The 20021-nt window shown below is 40.4% G+C and overlaps 1 protein-coding gene across 1 annotated transcript in view; it reads right to left on the bottom strand.

Moving 5' to 3' along the window:
* Positions 1–20021, bottom strand: part of LOC309516816 (uncharacterized protein) — a 279061-nt gene that overhangs the window by 233964 nt on the left and 25076 nt on the right. The window lies entirely within an intron of this gene.

Below are 20021 nucleotides of genomic sequence, written 5' to 3' on the forward strand. Positions count from 1 at the left end.
CGCTAGAGTATCACTGATGCACACACCTGACAAACATTATTGAGCAAAATTGGAATTCATTTTCATATCACTACTGACACATCCCAAACTTTCAAGAAGAAGTCAAGAAGGTGGATTAGAGAACAGTCCATAAAATGCCCACAAGCTAAAATGAGAAATCTCTATCTTTCAAATATGGCTTACTGCTTCAGATGCCCAGAAAACCAATTTCCAAACAAGGACAACAATGAATGTATCACTAAAGTTACAACTTTCCTATCTTACAATGAACCTCTAGGGATCACTTTTGCCACGGTTGCTATTTCAGTTTCCACGATCACGGTTGTGGTTTTAGCAACTTTTATTAAGCACAAAGATACACCCATTGTCAAAGCCAACAACCGAGGCCTCACCTATACCCTCCTCATTTCCCTCCTGCTCTGCTTCCTATCTTCCTTCTTATTTCTTGGCAAACCTGGGGAAGTGACCTGCCTTCTCCGACAAACAGTGTTTGGCATCATCTTCTGAGTAGCTGTTTCTTGTGTATTGGCCAAAACCATCACTGTAGCTTTCATGGCCACAAAACCTGGGTCCAGCATGCGGAAGTGGGTAGGGAAAAGACAGGCACATTCTGTGGTCCTTTCCTGTTCCCTCATTCAGGCAAGTATTTGTACCTCATGGTTGGCAACCTCTCCCCCATTCCCTGATTTAGACATGCAGTCGGTAACTGGAGAAATCATTGTGCAATGTAATGAAGGGTCAGTTGCCATGTTTTATTGTGTCTTGGGTTATATGGGCTTGTTGGCCATTTCCAGCTTCACTGTGGCATTCCTAGCCCGCAAGTTACCAGATAGTTTTAATGAAGCCAAGTTCATTACATTCAGCATGTTGGTCTTTTGCAGTGTGTGGTTGTCCTTTGTTCCACCTATCTGAGTACGAGAGGGAGAGACATGGTAGCTGTGGAGATCTTCTCCATCTTAGCTTCCAGTGCTGGGTTACTGGGTTGCATTTTTGCCCCTAAGTGCTATATCATTTTGTTCAGGCCCCAGCTGAACAACAGAGAACAACTAATAAGAAAAAAAGTTTAAAGAATCAGACTTTTATTCTTCTACTATATTGCTATGTTGGCAAAGTAAATTTGTTTATTGTAGCATTATTTTTAGTTTCATTAGCAGGTGAGGGGCCTGCCTCAAAAACATCACACTAAAAGTGTGTTGTCAGAAACTAACTTTTGCACAATGGATGAGCTCTCTCTTTTTACACTGGCCGTTGCCAGGATCCCTGCAAAATGGTTTGCACGAATTGCTCTAAATTCTCAGAGTGATGTTCTCATTATTATTTATTGTACTGCTTTTATTTTATGGCTTTCATTTATTTATCTCTGAAGCTGACCTCATTTGTACTATATGTTTAAAGCTGTATCATAGCACTTTAAATATTCACAGTTTCTCCCAAAGAATCCTTGCCGCTGCATTTTTTAAGGATGCTGAGAGATGTTAGGAGATACTTATTCACAGAGCTAGGATTTCCAGAGCGAGTTAACAACTAGTCCCTCTTCCCAGGGAACTCTTAGCTTCCAGTGCTGGGCTGTTGCTTTGCATCTTTTCAACTAAATGCTACATCATTGTCATTATTCTTCCTTGTATTATTTTGGGGTGGGTGGGAATACAGACCCTACATCCTCCTTTTTCTTCTATAAATGTGTATAGTTACTGGTTTTATCCTGCAAATATAACATGTGTCTTGACTATTTACTGCCAAGTCCATTTGAATGAAGCAGGTAAATATACTGCTGGAGATCTTTTGATAATAATTTTTATTAATTTTCAATTATAATCCTATAACTGCCTAATTATAACAATACTAATTTATAATACAAATACCAATATCTTTTTTTAAAAAAATGATATTTATTAAAGTTTCAGAAAAGATTACAAAAAGGAAAAAGGGGGAAAAAGGAAAAAGAAAATACAAAATACAGAAAAGTAAAAACAGTTAAAAACAAATCAATCTTTCCATGTCTTGTCTTTCATTTACTTGTTTCCCTGACCTCCTCACACCTCCCTTTTTTGTATTCCAGTTCAGTTAGTTAATTCAGCAAATCCTTTCCCTCTTTGTTTTTCTCTTAATCCTTTATCTTAATATATTATACCTTTAGATTCTCACCTGTTAACAATCCATTTTTACATACTCCTTTGTAACATTGCTACTAAAACCACTTAACTTCATTCCGACATCATTCTAACATTCATTAATTTTACAGTATTTCTGTAAATAATCTTTAGATTTCTTCCAATCTTCTTCCACCGACTCTTCTCCCTGGTCTCGGATTCTGCCAGTCATTTCCGCCAATTCCATATAGTCCATCACCTTCATCTGCCATTCTTCCAGAGTGGGTAGTACAAATACCAATATCAATCATTTAACCAAATTATATAATTGATGATTTGATTATTTTCTTTGTTTCTGCATTCCAAGATCTTTTTGATTCAATCACATTCCAGTCATAATAACAATTCCTTATACAATAAGGTTACCAGACGTCCCCGTTTCCCAGTGACAGTCCCCAGATTTACAAATCTATTTAGTAGGAAGTTGAAAAGTTTTCCCGGATTCATTGAAAAAAATCTGGCAACCTTATTATACAACAGCTGCAATATTTGTAACTTCTATTCGTGTTGACACATTAATTTTTTTATAAAATTACAAGTGATGATCTCTAATATCCATGGCAGGGGTTTATCAGAGATTAACATTCCTTTGGTCACTGCAAAGATTCTACATTAATTTATACAACTAACTATGAAGTTAGTTACAAAGTGTCATTGAACAGATTCCTTCCTCTTGTTTGTGAGTTATTGCTCCCTATGAGAATCTCGTAACCACCTGCCACTTTTTATTTCGTAAGGACCAAATGATTCTTGGCTTCAGATCTGGGAGAAACACACAAATGAGATCTTTGGTATTAAAAGTGCCACACAAATCTAAAGAACTAATTATCTTTGCCTGCAGGTATCCAAATCACTATAATTTGTTCACCTGTCCCAAAGCTCCCAAGCTTTCCTAGACAACAGGAGAAAATGATCAAGAAACAACTCTGGAAGTGGCTTTAAATAAACCTGTTTGCCATGGAGAGCAAAAGTAAGGGCAAGAGGCAGGCAGGGCTCTGTCAGTTTCCTTTAGGATATTTCCCATTTCCCCCCTCCCCTTCTCAACCAGACTTGGAATTAAAATGTTGACAATCTCTGCTAGTACTCAAAGCCCGCATATGTATCCTTGTTGATACTGTACTGAAAGACTGATATAGATAGCAGTTTATTGGCAGAGCTAGGCACCATTAAATGTACAGTCTTCAAGTCAGGAAGCTCCTATGAACTGTTATAGGAGAGCATATGTCCAGTGAAAAGCTTTGCTACCCGGATGTTGTGGCTGTTGTTGTTCCTACTTCTGCTACCTCCCAAGATGTGCAAAGTAGATATCAAGTGCTCCATGAACGATCCCATCCCTGTTCAGCATGAGTGGTGCCAAGCAGAAGCCCTTGTCATTGGTGGGATTGTTTCTCAGTTCACTTACCCTTTGCAGGAAATTTTCTTCATGGAACACCCTTCTCAAAAACTGTTTGAGGTTCCAGAGTAAGGAATTTCCCCCTCCCTACTATGTTCCTAAATAGGTTTGTATGAGAGACAGGATGTTCAAAGGAAGTTCCCTTTATCTGCCTCCATCCCAGTCACCTGCTGAGTCTTGTGTATGTTGTTAACTCTACAGTAAATGTGGACTTTTTGCTCAAATAATGAAGGGTATTTTTCTTTGGAATGTCACATGGTAATGCAGAGGGCAATTTCCCCCCCTCCCCAAATTTGCATGTGGGGAGATTTATGCGACAACTGTATGATACACTCTACCCAGCATTGCGAGCTTGTTCAGTCAGTCAATAAGGGATGTTGAATGGATGTAGCCTGGAAATAAAAACCTCCAGTTATTGGCAATAGTGAAATCAACAGGAGGGACTCAGTTACCTTGTTTGCTCACCTGTCACCTGGTGCAGGAATATAGTACCGTATTTTTCACTCTATAAGACACACTTTTCCCCTCCTAAAAAGTAAGGGGAAATGTGTGTGTGTCTTATGGAGCGAATGAAGGTTGCGCTGCTCTCCTGGCTTCGTTTTGCTGGAGAGGCGCTGCACAGCTTTCCCTTTCTGCGCAGTGCCCCTTCAGTGAAGCGGGCGGAGAAACGGAGCCCCTTCCATTTCTCCTCCCGCTTTGCTGGAGAGCCGCTGAGCAGAGAGGGAGGGAATATTTTTTTTCTTGTTCTCCTCCTCTAAAACTAGGTGCGTATTATGGTCGGGTGCGTCTTATGGAGCGGAAAATTCGGTACATGTTTTACAATAGCAAAACTTTAAAAACAAACAAAAAATTATAATTCTGGCAGTACTTGAAATAGGATGATTTTAATTTCCCCTGAAAAAAGAGGTAGGATGAAACACAATTGCATTCTGATCAGTGCCTTACAAACGATGATGACCAAACGCTTTCATGACACATCACCTGAATATAATAAGGGTTTCAATGTAGAGTGCAATCTTAACTTTCAACCCATAATACTGAAGTGGGTTAGGGTAAGGCACGGGTGACATGTCCCTGGGCTGCGCTAGCGAGGAGGATTCCAGACATCTGCTCTGCTCAACATTGCGGAAAGACAATGCTAGGATTTCTCCCACCAGCTGTAGCCCAGAGGAAAACCCTCAAACAAGGGGCTTGTCCACACTTACCATTTGACCAACTCTTTCCAGGCACAGATCCATGCTTTAAACCTCTGTGTCTGAATGCTCCCTTTCTTTGATTCAGAACTTTCCCCATGAAAAACTGCTCTTTAAAGCAATCTGCAGAAAACCTGAATTGCCCTTTGCTGCTCTTTAAAGAAAGCTTTAAAGAGCAGGCTTTCAGGGGGAAAGCTCTGGGGTAAAGTTCTTGTGCCTAGAAAGAGCATGGCAAAAGGTGTCCCAATAGATTTTGTGATGGGGCAGGGATGGAATGTGGTACCCAGCAACCTTAGCCTAACCTTAGTATGTGACTGCTTTTGAAATTTCTGCTCGACATAGAGATGCCGGGGATTGAATCTGGGAACTCCTATAGATAAGGCAGATGCTCTTTTTAGAATCTGGGATGAAGGGGGAAATTCAGAAACAGTAGTAATGAACACAGGCTTTTCTTGTTTATGATCTAAATATTTGAGGCCATTGGCATTGTGATGTTCCAAAAAATTGCTTTCTTTACTATTGAATTCTCTCCTCTAATAGTAAGCTATCTCTCTATTTTCAGTATGGTGACAAAATTCTACCAACATGTCCTTGCCATGGCATTTGCTGTGAAGGAGATCAACGAGAACCCAAAGGTCCTGCCCAACATCACTTTGGGATTCCACATCTATGACAGCTACTTTGATGCAAGAGCAACCTATAAAAGCACTCTCAGCCTTCTCTTCAAATCCCACAGGCTTGTCCTCAATTACAACTGCAACACCCAGAAAAAACTTATAGCCACCATTGGTGGACTTAGTTCTGATACCTCTTCTCTTATGGCAGAAATTTTAGGCTTCTACAAGATCCCACAGGTAAGAGTTATGTATTGGAGAGGAGGAATTGAGGCAAACAACACTCTTATTGTGTCATTCTGTGAGTAATGTTTTAGTACAAAAAGAGAAAGGAAGACGATAAAACAAAAATCCCAGAAATGTTACTTCAGAAAGAAATCCATGAGAAAAGCCTTTGACTGGACCTGTCACCAAGCCTTTAAATTGTTTAAATCAACATTTATTTATTTTTTACATACACATGCACAAAAATACACATCTCCCAATGTTTCTCTACAATGTGTGTTTTCTTTCAGGTCACCTATGGTTCATTTGCCCCACAGGAATTTCAGACAGCTCAGGTCGCTTCCTTCTACAGTATTGTCCCTAATGACGCCCTTCAGTACACAGGGATTGTCCGATTAATTCTGTATTTTGAATGGACGTGGGTTGGGCTCTTTACTGTTGATAATAATAGTGGAGAACATTTCCTGAAGACCCTGGAGCCACTGTTTTTCCAGAATGGAATCTGTTCAGCCTTCACAAAAGTAATCCCACAAATAACCTACTTGGATGACTTGGATAGAATTATTGATATTGCCTCAAATATTTATGACTATTTCAGGGATAACAAGGTCAGTGTATTTATCCTGTATGGAGAATCTTTGACAATTGCATGGCTGAGAACTATTATATTTCTACGAGATCCTGGTAATAAGGAAAATAAATCATTTAAAAAATTGTGGATTCTGACAACTCAGATTGATTTAATTTCACCGGGCATTCAAAGGGGCTGGGATTTTCAGTTTTTCCAAGGTACCATTTCCTTCACGATTCACTCCAAGGGTGTTTTAGGATTCGAGGACTTTCTTGAGATCATAAAACCTTCCTGGACCAAAGCAGATGGTTTTCTCAAAGACTTCTGGGAGCAAGCATTTGACTGCATGTTTCCAAATCCCCAAGAGCTGTTGGAAGCTGATGGAATGTGTAGTGGGGAGGAGAGTCTGGAGAGCCTTCCTGTGCCTCTTTTTGAAATGGACATGACTGGCCACAGCTACAGTATCTATAATGGTCTTTATGCTGTGGCTCACGCTTTGCATGCCATGTACTCATCTAAATCCCATAACAGAGCAGTGGCTAAGGGTAACAATATTGAACATTTAGATCTACAGCCTTGGCAGGTAATGTTGGCATTACAAAATCATTTTTATTTTTACTTTGTAAACTGACAGATTAGTATATTATCAAGTTTCATCTGGGTTTCTCTTCTATGTACAACAGATAAAGTTGAGCTGTACACCTTCAAAAATTAAATATCCCCCATTTTCTATGTCACTCTAGTTCAGTGTTCATACCAGGTCTATGGTACATAAAATATATAAATGACAGTAGTAAGGAAAGGTGAAATCTCCAGTCTCGTGGTATTTCCCTCTATTTTTCAACTTCCATCATTTCTTTTTTCTATCAATTAGCTCCACCCATTTCTTCAAAGAATTTCATTTAACAACTCAGCTGGAGAAACTGTGTCCTTTAATGAAAAAAGGGAAAGAATAGGTGGATTTGACATCATGAATATAGCCATATTTCCAAACAAGTCCTTCAAGAGAGTAAAAATTGGATGGTTAGATCCCGAGGCTCCTGAAGGAAAGGAATTGACCATTAATAAAGATATAATCATGTGGCACAGAGGCTTTAACCAGGTATCGATATTAACAAAACTAAAATAAACTCACTGTTACTGTTAACCATCATTTTCAAAAACAAGGTGCAACAAATTTCTATTCAAATTTTGAAAATTCCACCTTTTCTGTAGAGGAGAAAATTTACCATGCATTGATTAAATGTGAAATTGGCTCTAAAAGATAGAGATAAGATTTTTTTTCATTTGTCACCACCTGACCCTTTTTGTTTCAATGGGGTATGTTACTCAACTGTGTGGTCCTCAACTTATTTATTTCCAGGTCAACAATTGAAAGCTCTTCCTTATTTTTTCCAAACTTAACTCCTTTCATGTACTGAATAGGTTGTCCCACTTTCTATGTGCAATGAACACTGCCAACCTGGCAATCAGAAGAAAAGGAAGGAAGGGGAAAAATTTTGCTGCTATGATTGTGTTCCATGCCCAGGAGGGAAGTTCTCTGACAAGAAGGGTAGGTTAAGAAGTACTTCAGGTTCCCCATCATGCAGGGTTAATAGACATTATTTAGTCACATTGTCTTTTGCAAGTGGTAACTTGTGATACATGAGAGATATATGTTTGGCTAGCTAGTCATTAAGAATGCACATTCATTGTTTGTCTTAAAATCATTACTGTTTAATGAATCAATATAAATGGGAATTTAAATGGATGAACACAAAACAAATATAAAGCGTTCATTAACTGCTTCATTTTTACTTGCTTATAAAGAGAAGCTACAGGCAGAAAAATAACTAGTGTATTTAAAGCAAAAGAAAGCAGGTTTTCCATTGCAATATTAGGAACTGATACAATTTCAGTGGTTGGAACCCAAAATGAATGAAATTTCATAATATATTAAAAAAATGGTTGCATAGAATGTTACAGAACATTTGCGTGGCCAGGGAGGTGCAGGAGGGCAGCTGCTCCCATAAATCAAGTAATAAAAATACTTAACTAACTGACCAGTTGCATCACAGATAATTCAGTTCTGCCCCCTAACATAAAGCCTGCCCCCCTAAAATAAATCCCAACTACCCCCGTGTTTCAGAGTATTATGAGAGAGGGAGAAAAAACAGTTGTACATATGCTTAAAATATATTGAAAAAAGAAGAATGTAAGTTTAGTTTGATTAAAGGCAAGCATTGTAAACACAGCAGCCAAATGTTGATAGTAAGCTTTGGCACAATGGAAGGAATATTTAAGTTGGTTTCATAAAATCTTTGGCACAAACGGAAGTGAGCATGAACAACAAATTCCACGAGAGATGCTGAACAGTCTATGTTACCTATGATCTGACATTGAAAAGAAACTCATTTCTATGTTTCAGATATGGATGAATGTTTGCAATGCCCAGAGGAGAGATTTCCAAGCATGGACCAAAATGAATGCAGACCCAAAACTACAAGCTTTCTATCTTACAAAGACCCTTTAGGAATCAGTTTAGCCTCAGTTGCTGTTTCCTTTTCACTGATCACAGCCATAATGTTAGGAATTTTTATTAAGCACAAAGACACACCAATTGTCAAAGCCAATAACCGGGCCCTCACCTATGCTCTCCTGGTCTCTCTCCTGCTCTGCTTCTTATCTTCTTTGCTATTCTTGGGAAGACCTGGGGAAGTGACCTGCCTTCTCCGACAACCGGCTTTTGGCATCATCTTCTCTGTCGCTGTTTCATGTGTGTTGGCAAAAACCATCCTTGTTTCCCTAGCATTCATGGCCACAAAGCCAGGGTCAAGAATGAAGAAATGGGTGGGTAAAAAAATGTCCAGCTCTATAATCCTTTGCTGCTCTCTCATTCAAGCAAGCATTTGTATTGCGTGGTTAGCAAGCTCTCCTTCCTTCCCTGATTTAGACATGCACTCTGTAACAGAAGAAATCATTGTGCAATGTAACGAAGGCTCAGTGACCATGTTTTACTGTGTCCTGGGCTACATGGGCCTCCTGGCCACTGTCAGCTTCCTTGTGGCATTCCTAGCCCGCAAATTACCAGACAGTTTTAATGAGGCCAAGTTCATTACCTTCAGCATGCTGGCATTTTGCAGTGTGTGGGTGTCCTTTTTCCCATCCTACCTGAGCTCAAAAGGCAAAGAAATGGTGGCTGTGGAGATCTTCTCCATCTTGGCCTCCAGTGCTGGGTTACTGGGTTGCATCTTTTTCCCTAAGTGCTACATCATTGTGCTGAGGCCTGAGCTGAACAACCGGGAACACTTAATTAGGAAAAAGAACCAGTCTGGTTTATAGTTACGGTGGTAGCATAAGCTTTTAGGACCATAGGGGGGAGGGTTAGGGTTGGCAAAACTCTTTCAGAGTCCCTTTTTTATACACTTCCTAGTGTTTGTGGTGGCAAAAACTGTCTTTGATGATTGGGGTGCTTTTTTTTATTTAAAAAAGTATTTATATACCACTAAATGTTCAAAAAGATCTCTTAAACAACGTATAACAGAAAAATTATCAACTATATACCGTATTTTTTGCTCTATAAGACTCACTTTTTCCCTCCTAAAAAGTAAGGGGAAATGTGTGTGCGTCTTATGGAACGAATGCAGGCTGCGCAGCTATCCCAGAAGCCAGAACAGCAAGAAGGATTGCTGCTTTCGCTGCGCAGCGATCCCTCTTGTTGTTCTGGCTTCTGAGATTCAGAATATTTTTTTTCTTGTTTTCCTCCTCCAAAAACTAGGTGCGTCTTGTGGTCTGGTGCGTCTTATAGAGCGAAAAATACGGTAATTAAAACAAAGATACATCATGAAACCAGTAAAACAGTAGTATAAAAGCACATTAAAAGGGGGGGCACTAAAATAAATAAAAATAAAGACAGTATCCAACATGAAGCAACTGATAAAAGCTCTTCCATATAGGACATTGAATAATACAAGGGCAGTAATGTGAAACGCCTATATTTAAGTGACTGCCTGATCATATTTTGTAGGGTGTAGTAGAACACATAAAATTTCCCCATATAATCTAATGAAGCAATCGTATGAACAAGGAGCTGACATAAAGAAATCAAGTGTAAGTGAAGCCAGTGTAAAGTTAAACCAGGTCCATAATAAATAAATAAATAAATAAATAAATAAATAAATAAATAAAATATATTTCTACCCCACCCATCTGGTTGGGTTCCCCCTGCCACTTTGGGCAGCTCTCCACAGAACATTAAAAACAGGCTAAAACATCATACGTTAAAAACTTCCCTAAACACGGCTGCCTTCAGATGTCTTCTAAAAGCTGGATAGTTGTTTATTTCCTTGACATATGATGGGAGGGCATTCCACAGGGCACGTGCCACTACCAAGACTGCATGGTTCTAAACTTTGTTCGGCATAAAACAGGACCTGCTTAAAATGTTTTGTTTTGTTTTAATAAAAAGACGTAACAAACTTGTGTATCAACACAGAAACATGACCCATTAAACAATGTTTTAAAAGTTGGTGTGTATGTGTTGCTAGGTTGCCAGGCCACAAGGCCAAGCTGAATGGGATTAGGATCCAGCCCAAGTCCTTCCTCTCTGGTTCCACCTCTGGTTTTTGGGGGACATACCAACCTCTCTTCCCAATACATGCTTCTCTACATAGAATTTTAAATGCAATGCATACAAACTTTACATTTTATGCATATTAAACTTTTAGTTTTAACGCAGTAACCTCAGCACGTATGCAATTTTCGCACATCAACGTGGTCATAGCCTTCTGCATCAGCTGCAGCTTCTGGACCAAGCCCAATGGAAGTCCCACATACACCACATTCTAGGGTTGCCATATTTCATGAAATGGGGGGGGTCACCCCCAAAGCTTTTTGGAAGACCACCTCAAACCTGTGAAGCTTACTGTTTGAAAATTTGCCCCCAAAAGGCAAAGACTATCCAAACTACCTTGGGCTGGGCTAGGCAGACTCAGGGAGGCTTGAATTGTTATCTGTGCTGGATTCAAAGCTAAGATGGAGGCTTGGGATTTAGGTAGAAACCTAATGAGGTAGCAGGAGCCCATTTATTTAATGCTCATCCTATATATACGTGTAAATACAAAACTATATATCACATAAACACCACAGCCTCTGGTGACTTTCATGGTAAGGCAACCAAACCAAACAAAGCTACTGGTGCATGAAATCTCTTATCATATGAAATTAGGGTGCACATAACAATATAATCTAGAAATTCCTTATGTTATACTGAAGGCAAAGCAAAAATAGGCCTGAGGTATAGCTGCCAGCTATAGCCTGAAAAAAGGGTATTGGGGAAATAGAGAATCCATCTTTCATAAGCTAAAGGTTCCCTCTCATTTGGTCCTATATCTTAGTTCTCCTGTTATTTTTCATTGAGATCATTGTGAATCCATTTTCTATCTGTTTTCCAATGAGGGAGTAAAGGAATGGAAAAACATGTTTACTGATGTCATTCAGAGACCAGACTTTGCACAAGTAATTACTCCTGCAATTACCTCAAATAATTGATTCTCCATGACAACTTCATGCAGTTTCCCCAAATCTGAATGTGGTTATATACCTTGAATTTGTGCTAATCATCCGATCAAATCAGTGCAGAGCTGTTCCCCTCAAGGCTTGTTAACTGACATGTTAAAGAAAATTCATATATTTATGAAGCTTATTGGTGGAGTTGGCCATTTTGTAACGCTGCTTGTTTGACTTAAATTGATGCCAGTTATAAGGAAGCTGATGACTATCTGGAGAGATGGCTGCATTGGTGGTGGTGTTGCTTCTTTTGTTATCACACATGGTGTGCAAGGCAAATACCATTACATGTCCTAGAAGTGATGCCCTCCCAGTGCCTCATGAGTGGTATCAACCCGAAGATCTCATCATTGGTGGGATTACTTCTCAGATCCTTTTTCTTTCCTACAAAGTGTCCTTCCAGGTCCACCCTTCTGAGGAACAAGGCTTTGATGTTCCAATGTAAGAGACCCCTCCCTGCCTCCTGGTGTCATGTGAGCTTGGAAACCTATGAATTAAAATTCTGAAAGAGCCTAAATGGTGTTCTTGTTTATGACTGGCTCCCGTCATAAGATCACGGGGAGATCATGTTCCTGATCACAACTAGAGCAGTTACAAGGACCATCTACTCCAGTACTCAGATGCCTGAGATGATAAACTGTGAATGTTTAAATAAAATGCAGGCTATGGTGGGCTCTCCTTCATTAGAAGTTGTTAACCAGAGGTTGGGTGGCCATTAGTTAGGAATTATTTAGTTGAGATTCCTGCATTGCTGGGGGTGGAGTAGATGTCCCTTGGTGCCCCTTCCAAGTACAACACTGATGAAAAGGCAAATATGTATAATGGGATTTTTTAGTAGAAGCAAATTAAGCAATGCTTAGGTTTAAAACAGTGTTAGATGTGGCTGTCAGGACTTTGGCCAAAATGAGAATAAAGCAAAGTTGTCAAAACAAGCAGTTCTGTTAAAAAGAAGTGGGTATTATAGGATGTTCTCCAGTTGCTGAGCAGAGTGCTTTTGGTTTAATCTTCTAACTGGGAAATAAACTCGGCATGGTAAGGGACAGTTATTAAGGACTATGCAGGCTATGCAACCTAGATTTTACCAGAGTGGAACATTCAAAGCAAAAAAAAATAATTTAGGGAAAAACTGGATGGAACACATGTCAAACTGAAATAGATACTGATTTCTCCATCTCCTTCCCTTATTTTCAGTCACTGTGATTGATTTTCTTCTTTAATATAATGATGGCCAAAGCTCATTGCATTTGTGCCCCGGTCTAGTGCGGTGATAAAATACTGTGCACTCACTGTAGAATTTAGTTGTGAAAGAACTTATGATTTTCTTTGCAGAATGGTGACAAAGTTCTATCAGCATGTCCTGGCCTTGGTGTTTGCTATAAAAACAATAAATGAGAATCCCAGGGTCTTGCCCAATGCCACACTTGGATTCCACATCTATGACAGTTACTACATTGAGAGGATGGCCTATCGTACCATTCTGGACCTGCTCTTCAAATCACATACATTTCTCCCCAACTATGCATGTGGCACACAGAAAAACCTAATAGCCATTATTGGGGGCCTTGCCTCTGATATCTCCTTTCATATGGCCGACATCTTAAGTCTCTACAAGATCCCACAGGTAAGATCCTTGCACAAGGAACAGGGTTGTAAATATAGATTGGTACTTTGATTCCATAAAAAAGGAACTCACAGAATGGTTTGGCTTAAAACATCTCTAAAGTAGCTGTGCATTCCCTTTTAGCTCACGTATGGTTCATTTGCTCCAGAGCAAAGTGTCACAACACAGGCCCGCTCCTTTTATAGCATGGTTGCAAGTGAGACCCACCAATATACAGGGATCATCTGGTTACTGCAGCATTTCAGATGGAACTGGATTGGGCTCCTTGCTGTGGATGATGAAAGTGGAGACCATTTCTTGCAGACCCTGGAGCCATTGCTTTCTCAAAATGGAATATGCACAGCTTTTTCAGAAAGAATCCCAAACCAAGGCAATTTCCATGGCCTTGAAGTTCTTAATGACCAGGCCCAAAATATTTACAAGCCTTTCATGGATATGAAAGCTAGAGCATTTATTATATATGGGGAAACAATGACTGTAATGTGGCTGATCACTTTAATGTTTTTTGTTGTTCCTGAATATAAGGAAAACACTTCAATTGCAAAGGTGTGGATCATGACAGCCCAGATTGATTTTTCAGTAACTGGCATCATAAGGGGTTGGGATTTTGAAATGTTTGAAGGCACAATTTCCTTTGCAATTCACTCTGAAGAACCTTTAGGGTTCCAGACATATCTTCAGAATGTAAGGCTTCATTGGTCACAAGGAGATGGTTTCCTCAAGGAGTTCTGGGAGCAAACATTCAACTGTTCATTTCCAAATCCTGAAGTAACAGCAAAAGTTGATAGAATATGTACTGGAGAGGAGAAGCTGGAGAGACTTCCAGGGGCTGTTTTTGAAATGCGCATGACTGGCCACAGCTATGGTATCTACAATGCTGTCTATTCTGTGGCTCATGCTTTGCATGCCTTGCACTCATCTACATTCAATAAGAGAGAAATGATGAGGGTTAAGAGGATTAAACTTCTAGAGCTCCAGCCTTGGCAGGTAATGTCTCCAAAATGAAATGGGTTTATTGCCAGGAAATGTCTCCATTATGGAATTTTATATATATATATATATATATATATATATATATATATATATACACACACACATATATATATATATATATATATATATATATATAATGTGCTGCTGTTGCTGCCACTCTTTGCAATGGTGGTTTATGTTCTGCAGCAGTTGTGGTTTCTGTTTTGCACTTAGATATTTGATGGCGCAGAGAAAGAAAGAGGAGGAAGAGAATCTATACATTTTCTATACTCTACACCTGCAAATTTATTGCATCTTCATCAAAAATATTTGGACAGTCTCTACTATAATAAATATGTACTTTTTTCATTTTCTCTGTTAACTAGCTCCACCCATTTCTTCAAGACATTTCATTTAACAACTCAGCTGGAGAACTGGTAACTTTTAATAACAAGAGGGAAATGGGAGCTGGATTTGACATCATGAACATGGTCATGTTCCCCAACACCTCTTTTGTTCAAGTGAAGGTTGGAAGGGTGGATCCCAAAGAAGGACACAAATTCCTCATCAGTGATGATAGGATTGTATGGCATAGGCGGTTTAACCAGGTGTGGATTCCAGGGAAATCTCATGGGCTATTTCATTATTAGGGCAGATTATCTGAGGGTCAGAAATTTACCTTACAAAACAATTTACTGTGCTGATGGTAATTAGGCACTGTTAATGTCAGATTAGAAAACAGCAACAAAATGTCTGTTTGAGGTGCTGAATATACCTGTTCTTCCCATCAGTTGAAAGCAGTTGTACATTTACTGTAGAGTGCTAAATATTGTCTAGGCCTTAATCAATTTTGGCCAGTTATCATTACTTCATGGTCCAAACCTGGACTATACATCACCAGTTGGCCATCACGTTTCTATGACACACTGAGTAGAAATAGTCATCCTTTTTATCTGGTCTTCCACTTCTCATCAGTCAAGCAATTGACTGCACACATACTGTTTTAATTTAAGTGGAGGACCCCCCCCCCTAAACCCTAGGATTGAAGAAATGCTAGAATTTTGTTTAATTGGGATATGGATGAAAGTACAAGCTGCAGAACTGTGCCAGACAGGGAATCCTTGGACTGGCTTAGTGAAGAGCCAACCACTTAACATGACAAAAGGTGTTGACAGGTCATTAGAAATGAATCCTTTGGCCTGGGGAGTCAGATGTTACCAAGGTGATGCGGTGTTTGTTTGAGGAGACAGTTTTCAAGCAAGGGTAGCTTGGCAGATGAAGCAAGGAGAAGAGCTGAGATCCATGTCTTGGGAAAGCTGGTTGCAGGTCTTGCTGCAGAGATGCCTTGTACTTCAAAGCTGCACTGCTGTGGGGTACAAGTCCCTCTGAAAATGACCATGCTGTAAGATTTGGACTCCCTGCATACAGACTGAAGGTGTGAATAGGTGAATAAACCATATTTCTTAAAGCCATGGCAGTTTCTGCCATATCTTCAGTTCTCCAAAGGAACACAGACCCTGGGTGAGTGCTTAGGACCCCATGGGCTCTTGCCACTGCTCGGCAGAGACAGGAGAAGGCACCCGACTTTTGTAACAATACTGTTTGGCATGCTCAGTGAAAGACTGGCAGATGGTTGCCTTTACTGTGCTCCCTGTTCTTCAGTGTCAAATCATTGTATTTCAATTTATAGTTAGCTGGTTTTTAAATTATCATTTCTGCTCCCCCTCATTCCTTTTCTATGGATAGGTGCTTCCCCTTTCTGTGTGTACTCATTCTTGCCATGCTGGCAATCAGAAAAAAGCAAAGGAAGGGGAAAAATTCTGTTGCTTCGATTGTGGTCCATGCCCGGATGGGAAGATTTCAGATCAAGAGGGTAAGTGACATGATGCACAATGTACTCCAGCTTTGAGTGTTAAAGTGAAAACTTCAATTGGTCCAAAATGCAGAAGCCAGATTAGGCGCTGGGGTTTCATTTTGACCTTGTATGTCAGGGACTGAGTGGGCAAGGAAGAGCAGTGGGCACCAACTTCCCAAAAGCCCCCCATGGAAGGCATAGAAGAAGAGGAAGAAGACTTAGACCCTGGATCCTGGTGGTGGGGCACTGGGGAGCAGTCTAGGGAAGGTACAAGCTGGGAGATCCTAGAAATGGGAAGTTTAAGCGATCAAGGGGGGTAAGAGGAAGGAGCCCCTTCCAGGACAGAGCTAAGAAAAATGGAGGGTGATTCGATTGTAAAGTGATGCACACTGGAAAAAAATATTACATTTTATTTATATGCCCATGTGGTATTCTTAATGTTTTATACCTCCCTGGGATCTTTGGGTAAAAGGCGCATGCGCGTACACACACACACGCGCGCACACACACATACATAGAGTATGATTTTTATGCTTTGAGTAATATGAGCTAGTTCCAAACCAAAAGACAGTTGTGATCATTGGCTCCAATTGATACATGCCTTTTCAGTAAAATGGTAACTCCTCTTTTTTTTCCAGATATGGATGACTGTTTCAAATGCCCAGAAAAACAATATCCTGGCAAGGAAAAAGATAAATGCATACCCAAGTCAAAAAGTTTTCTGTCCTATGAAGAGCCTTTAGGGATCAGTTTAACTTTGGTTACTCTTTCTTTCGTCTTAATTACAGCTATGGTGATTGGAATTTTTATTAAGTACAAAGATACCCCCATAGTTAAAGCCAACAATCGGGACCTCACCTACATTCTCCTTCTTTCCCTCCTGCTCTGCTTCCTCTGCTCTTTTCCTTTCATTGGGCAGCCTCAGAAGATGTCCTGCCTTTTCCGACAATCCTCTTTTGGAATCATCTTTTCAGTGGCTGTCTCTTGCATCTTAGCCAAAACCATCACTGTGGTTTTGGCTTTCATGGCCACCAAGCCAGGCTCCAATATGAGGAAGTGGGTGGGGAAAAGGGTGACCAACTCCACTGTGGTTTCCTCCTTCCTCATTCAAGCAGCCATTTGTGCCACGTGGCTGGCAAGGTCTCCTCCATTTCCAGATTTGGACATGCATTCACTGCTAGAAGAAATTGTAGTAGAATGCAATGAAGGCTCTGTGCTCATGTTCTATCTTGTCTTGGGCTACCTTGGACTTCTGGCTACCATCAGCTTCATTGTGGCTTTCCTGGCAAGGAAGCTGCCGGACACATTCAACGAAGCCAAGTTCATCACTTTCAGCATGTTGATGTTCTGCAGTGTTTGGTTGTCCTTTGTTCCAACATACTTGAGCACCAAAGGGAAATACATGGTGGCTGTGGAGATCTTTTCCATCTTGGCCTCCACTGCTGGCTTACTTGGCTGCATCTTTTCCCCCAAATGTTACATTATTCTGCTGAGACCTGAGCTGAACAGTAAGGAGCAGCTAATAAGGAGAAGAACAAGATAACTCTATCTAGATCTTATTACATCAATTGGATTAGAAACAGAGGGCACAGTCCAGAAACTGGGTTGGAATGCTATCTATGCCAATCCAATCTATTCTGCTCACCTCAAAAAAAGGAGGGGATATAAGGCGGTATTGTGCATCAATGTAGAACAGATAATAAAACCAGTCATTCTATGCAGTCGTACCTTGGTTTACAAACATAATCCATTTTGGAGGTCCGGTTGTAAACCGAAATAGTTTGTAACCCAAGGCGCGCTTTCACCAGTGGGGCCTCCCCCCCAAAATTACTTGTAATAATAATAAAAAGTGTTGTATTCCTAAAAAAGGGACACACACTTCTGGGTTTTACATGATTATAATCCAAAACAGTTGTAATCCAAAGCAGTTGCAAACCAAGGTCCCACTGTAACTTCTCCCCCCCCAAGTACTTGTATGTATTTAACTTTTATAATTTAGAACAATGCTAAATTGTAGCTACATCATCAGATGATGAGATCATATAATGGAATTCCTGTATTTGATATTTCTGTTTTGCTTTTCTAATGTTCTGTCATTTACTGGTAGACAACAGAATTCAGGGTGAAATTAAGTTACCCACCAAAGGGACAGGTAGCTGTTGAGATGGTGATCATCGCACATCATGAATTATAGTAAGCTTCATTACTTCATATGTGGACCTGACATTCTGGATCCTACCCCCCAAACTGATGCCAAGGTTCAGTGCTAGTTTAGTGCTATTTTGTGCCGTGAGCCTTGTGTTTCGTGCAGCCCCCCAAACCGAGAAACTGACACAGGAAATTGGGGTCAAAAGTTAATGTCATAAAATCTTCTTTGTGCTTAATTCTCCAATGATCATGTGTGGTTTGAGCAGTTTTCTTGAGTTAATTTTCTGCAGTGGTCTAATGCTGTAAATGCTGCTGCTGCTGCTGCTGCTGCTGCTGCTGTTATTGATGAGTTATCTGCAGTAGGGTCAGCAGAGTGGGACAGCAGTGCTTGCCTGATCTCCTGTCACTGCACTTTATTGGGAAAGCCAAGGCAGTGATAAGGTCAGTGCAGTGCACACTAGTGTTAGCACCAGATGGGTTCTGTCAGTGTGTTAGTACTATGCCAATATCATTGCTTTCCTCACCCCTCTCACTGCTCCAACCTGTAGACCATTATGGATTATCTACTCCATACACAAATGGCACGTTGTTGCTTGTCCATTGTGATCCCCTGTGGTTGCTGGATATTATTAGGTACTGTCTGGGGATAGGGGACTTATAGGTAGACAAAATAATGGAAAGGGAAATATATATATGTGTAAGAGAGAAAGAGAGAGGACTGATAGGCATAGGAAAGAGGGCCTTTTCTGTGGTGACACCACACCTCTGGAACTCTCTACCTGGGGAGGGGATTGATCATGGGGGTTAGAAGGGCAATGCAAATTTGGTGGGTAGCAAGGATGTCTGTAACAGAAAAATCATTAAGTCATGAGTACTTTGGTTCAGCATCATGTACTAATTTCTTTTGGACAAATTCTTGGTCTTACTCTTAGTCTTTTTTATTCGTTAAGATGTTTGGCAGGATTTCCAAATAAAGCATTTGTTTCCCTTCTCTTAATGTCTTCATTCAGTCTGGTGCAGTTAACTCAATTTAGAGAGCTGCCATGGGCAAAGGGAGGTTTGTGTCTGCCTTCAGATTCACATCCTCTCACTGTGTCTCTTGCACAGTAATAAACAGCTGTGTCCTCAAGTTTCAGGCTGTTCATTTGCAGATGTACCATGTTTGCAGAGTCGTCCTTGGAGATGGTGAAGCGCCCTCTCACTGAGCCAGCATAATATTGTGAACTTCCACCACAATCCCCTGCCATCCATTCCAGTCCCTTCCCTGGAGCCTGTCGTACCCAATCCATGCAGTAGCTGCTGAGGGTGAACCCAGAGGTTCGACAGGAGAGGCGGAGAGACTCTCCGGGCCTTTTGACATCTCCTCCAGACTCAACAAGCTGGATGTCTGCTTGGACACCTGAAAAGAAAGAATGTTTGTAAGAGTTCTGCTTAATATAACTCTGTGAATGGTACTCTCCCCTGTATTTGAAAAAATACCTTTGAAGGCTGCTAAAGTGAGCACAAATGGAAACCAAAGCATCATTTCTTTCCTTGTCTATGGGTGGGGGAGGTTAAGTGGAAATGTGTTCGGCAAACAGGGTGTGTATCCTGATGTGGCTGGTGCAGTGAGATGAGACCACTGATATAAAGAGGAAACAGCCTTCAAATTTACATACAGCTCAGCATAAAGGGGCAAAACAGCCCTTGAGTAACCCTTATCTCTTCATGCAAATACACCCCACTTAAGATT

This window comes from Podarcis vaucheri (assembly GCF_965113315.1).
Source record: "Podarcis vaucheri genome assembly, chromosome: 13".
NCBI classification, from domain to species: domain Eukaryota; kingdom Metazoa; phylum Chordata; class Lepidosauria; order Squamata; family Lacertidae; genus Podarcis; species Podarcis vaucheri.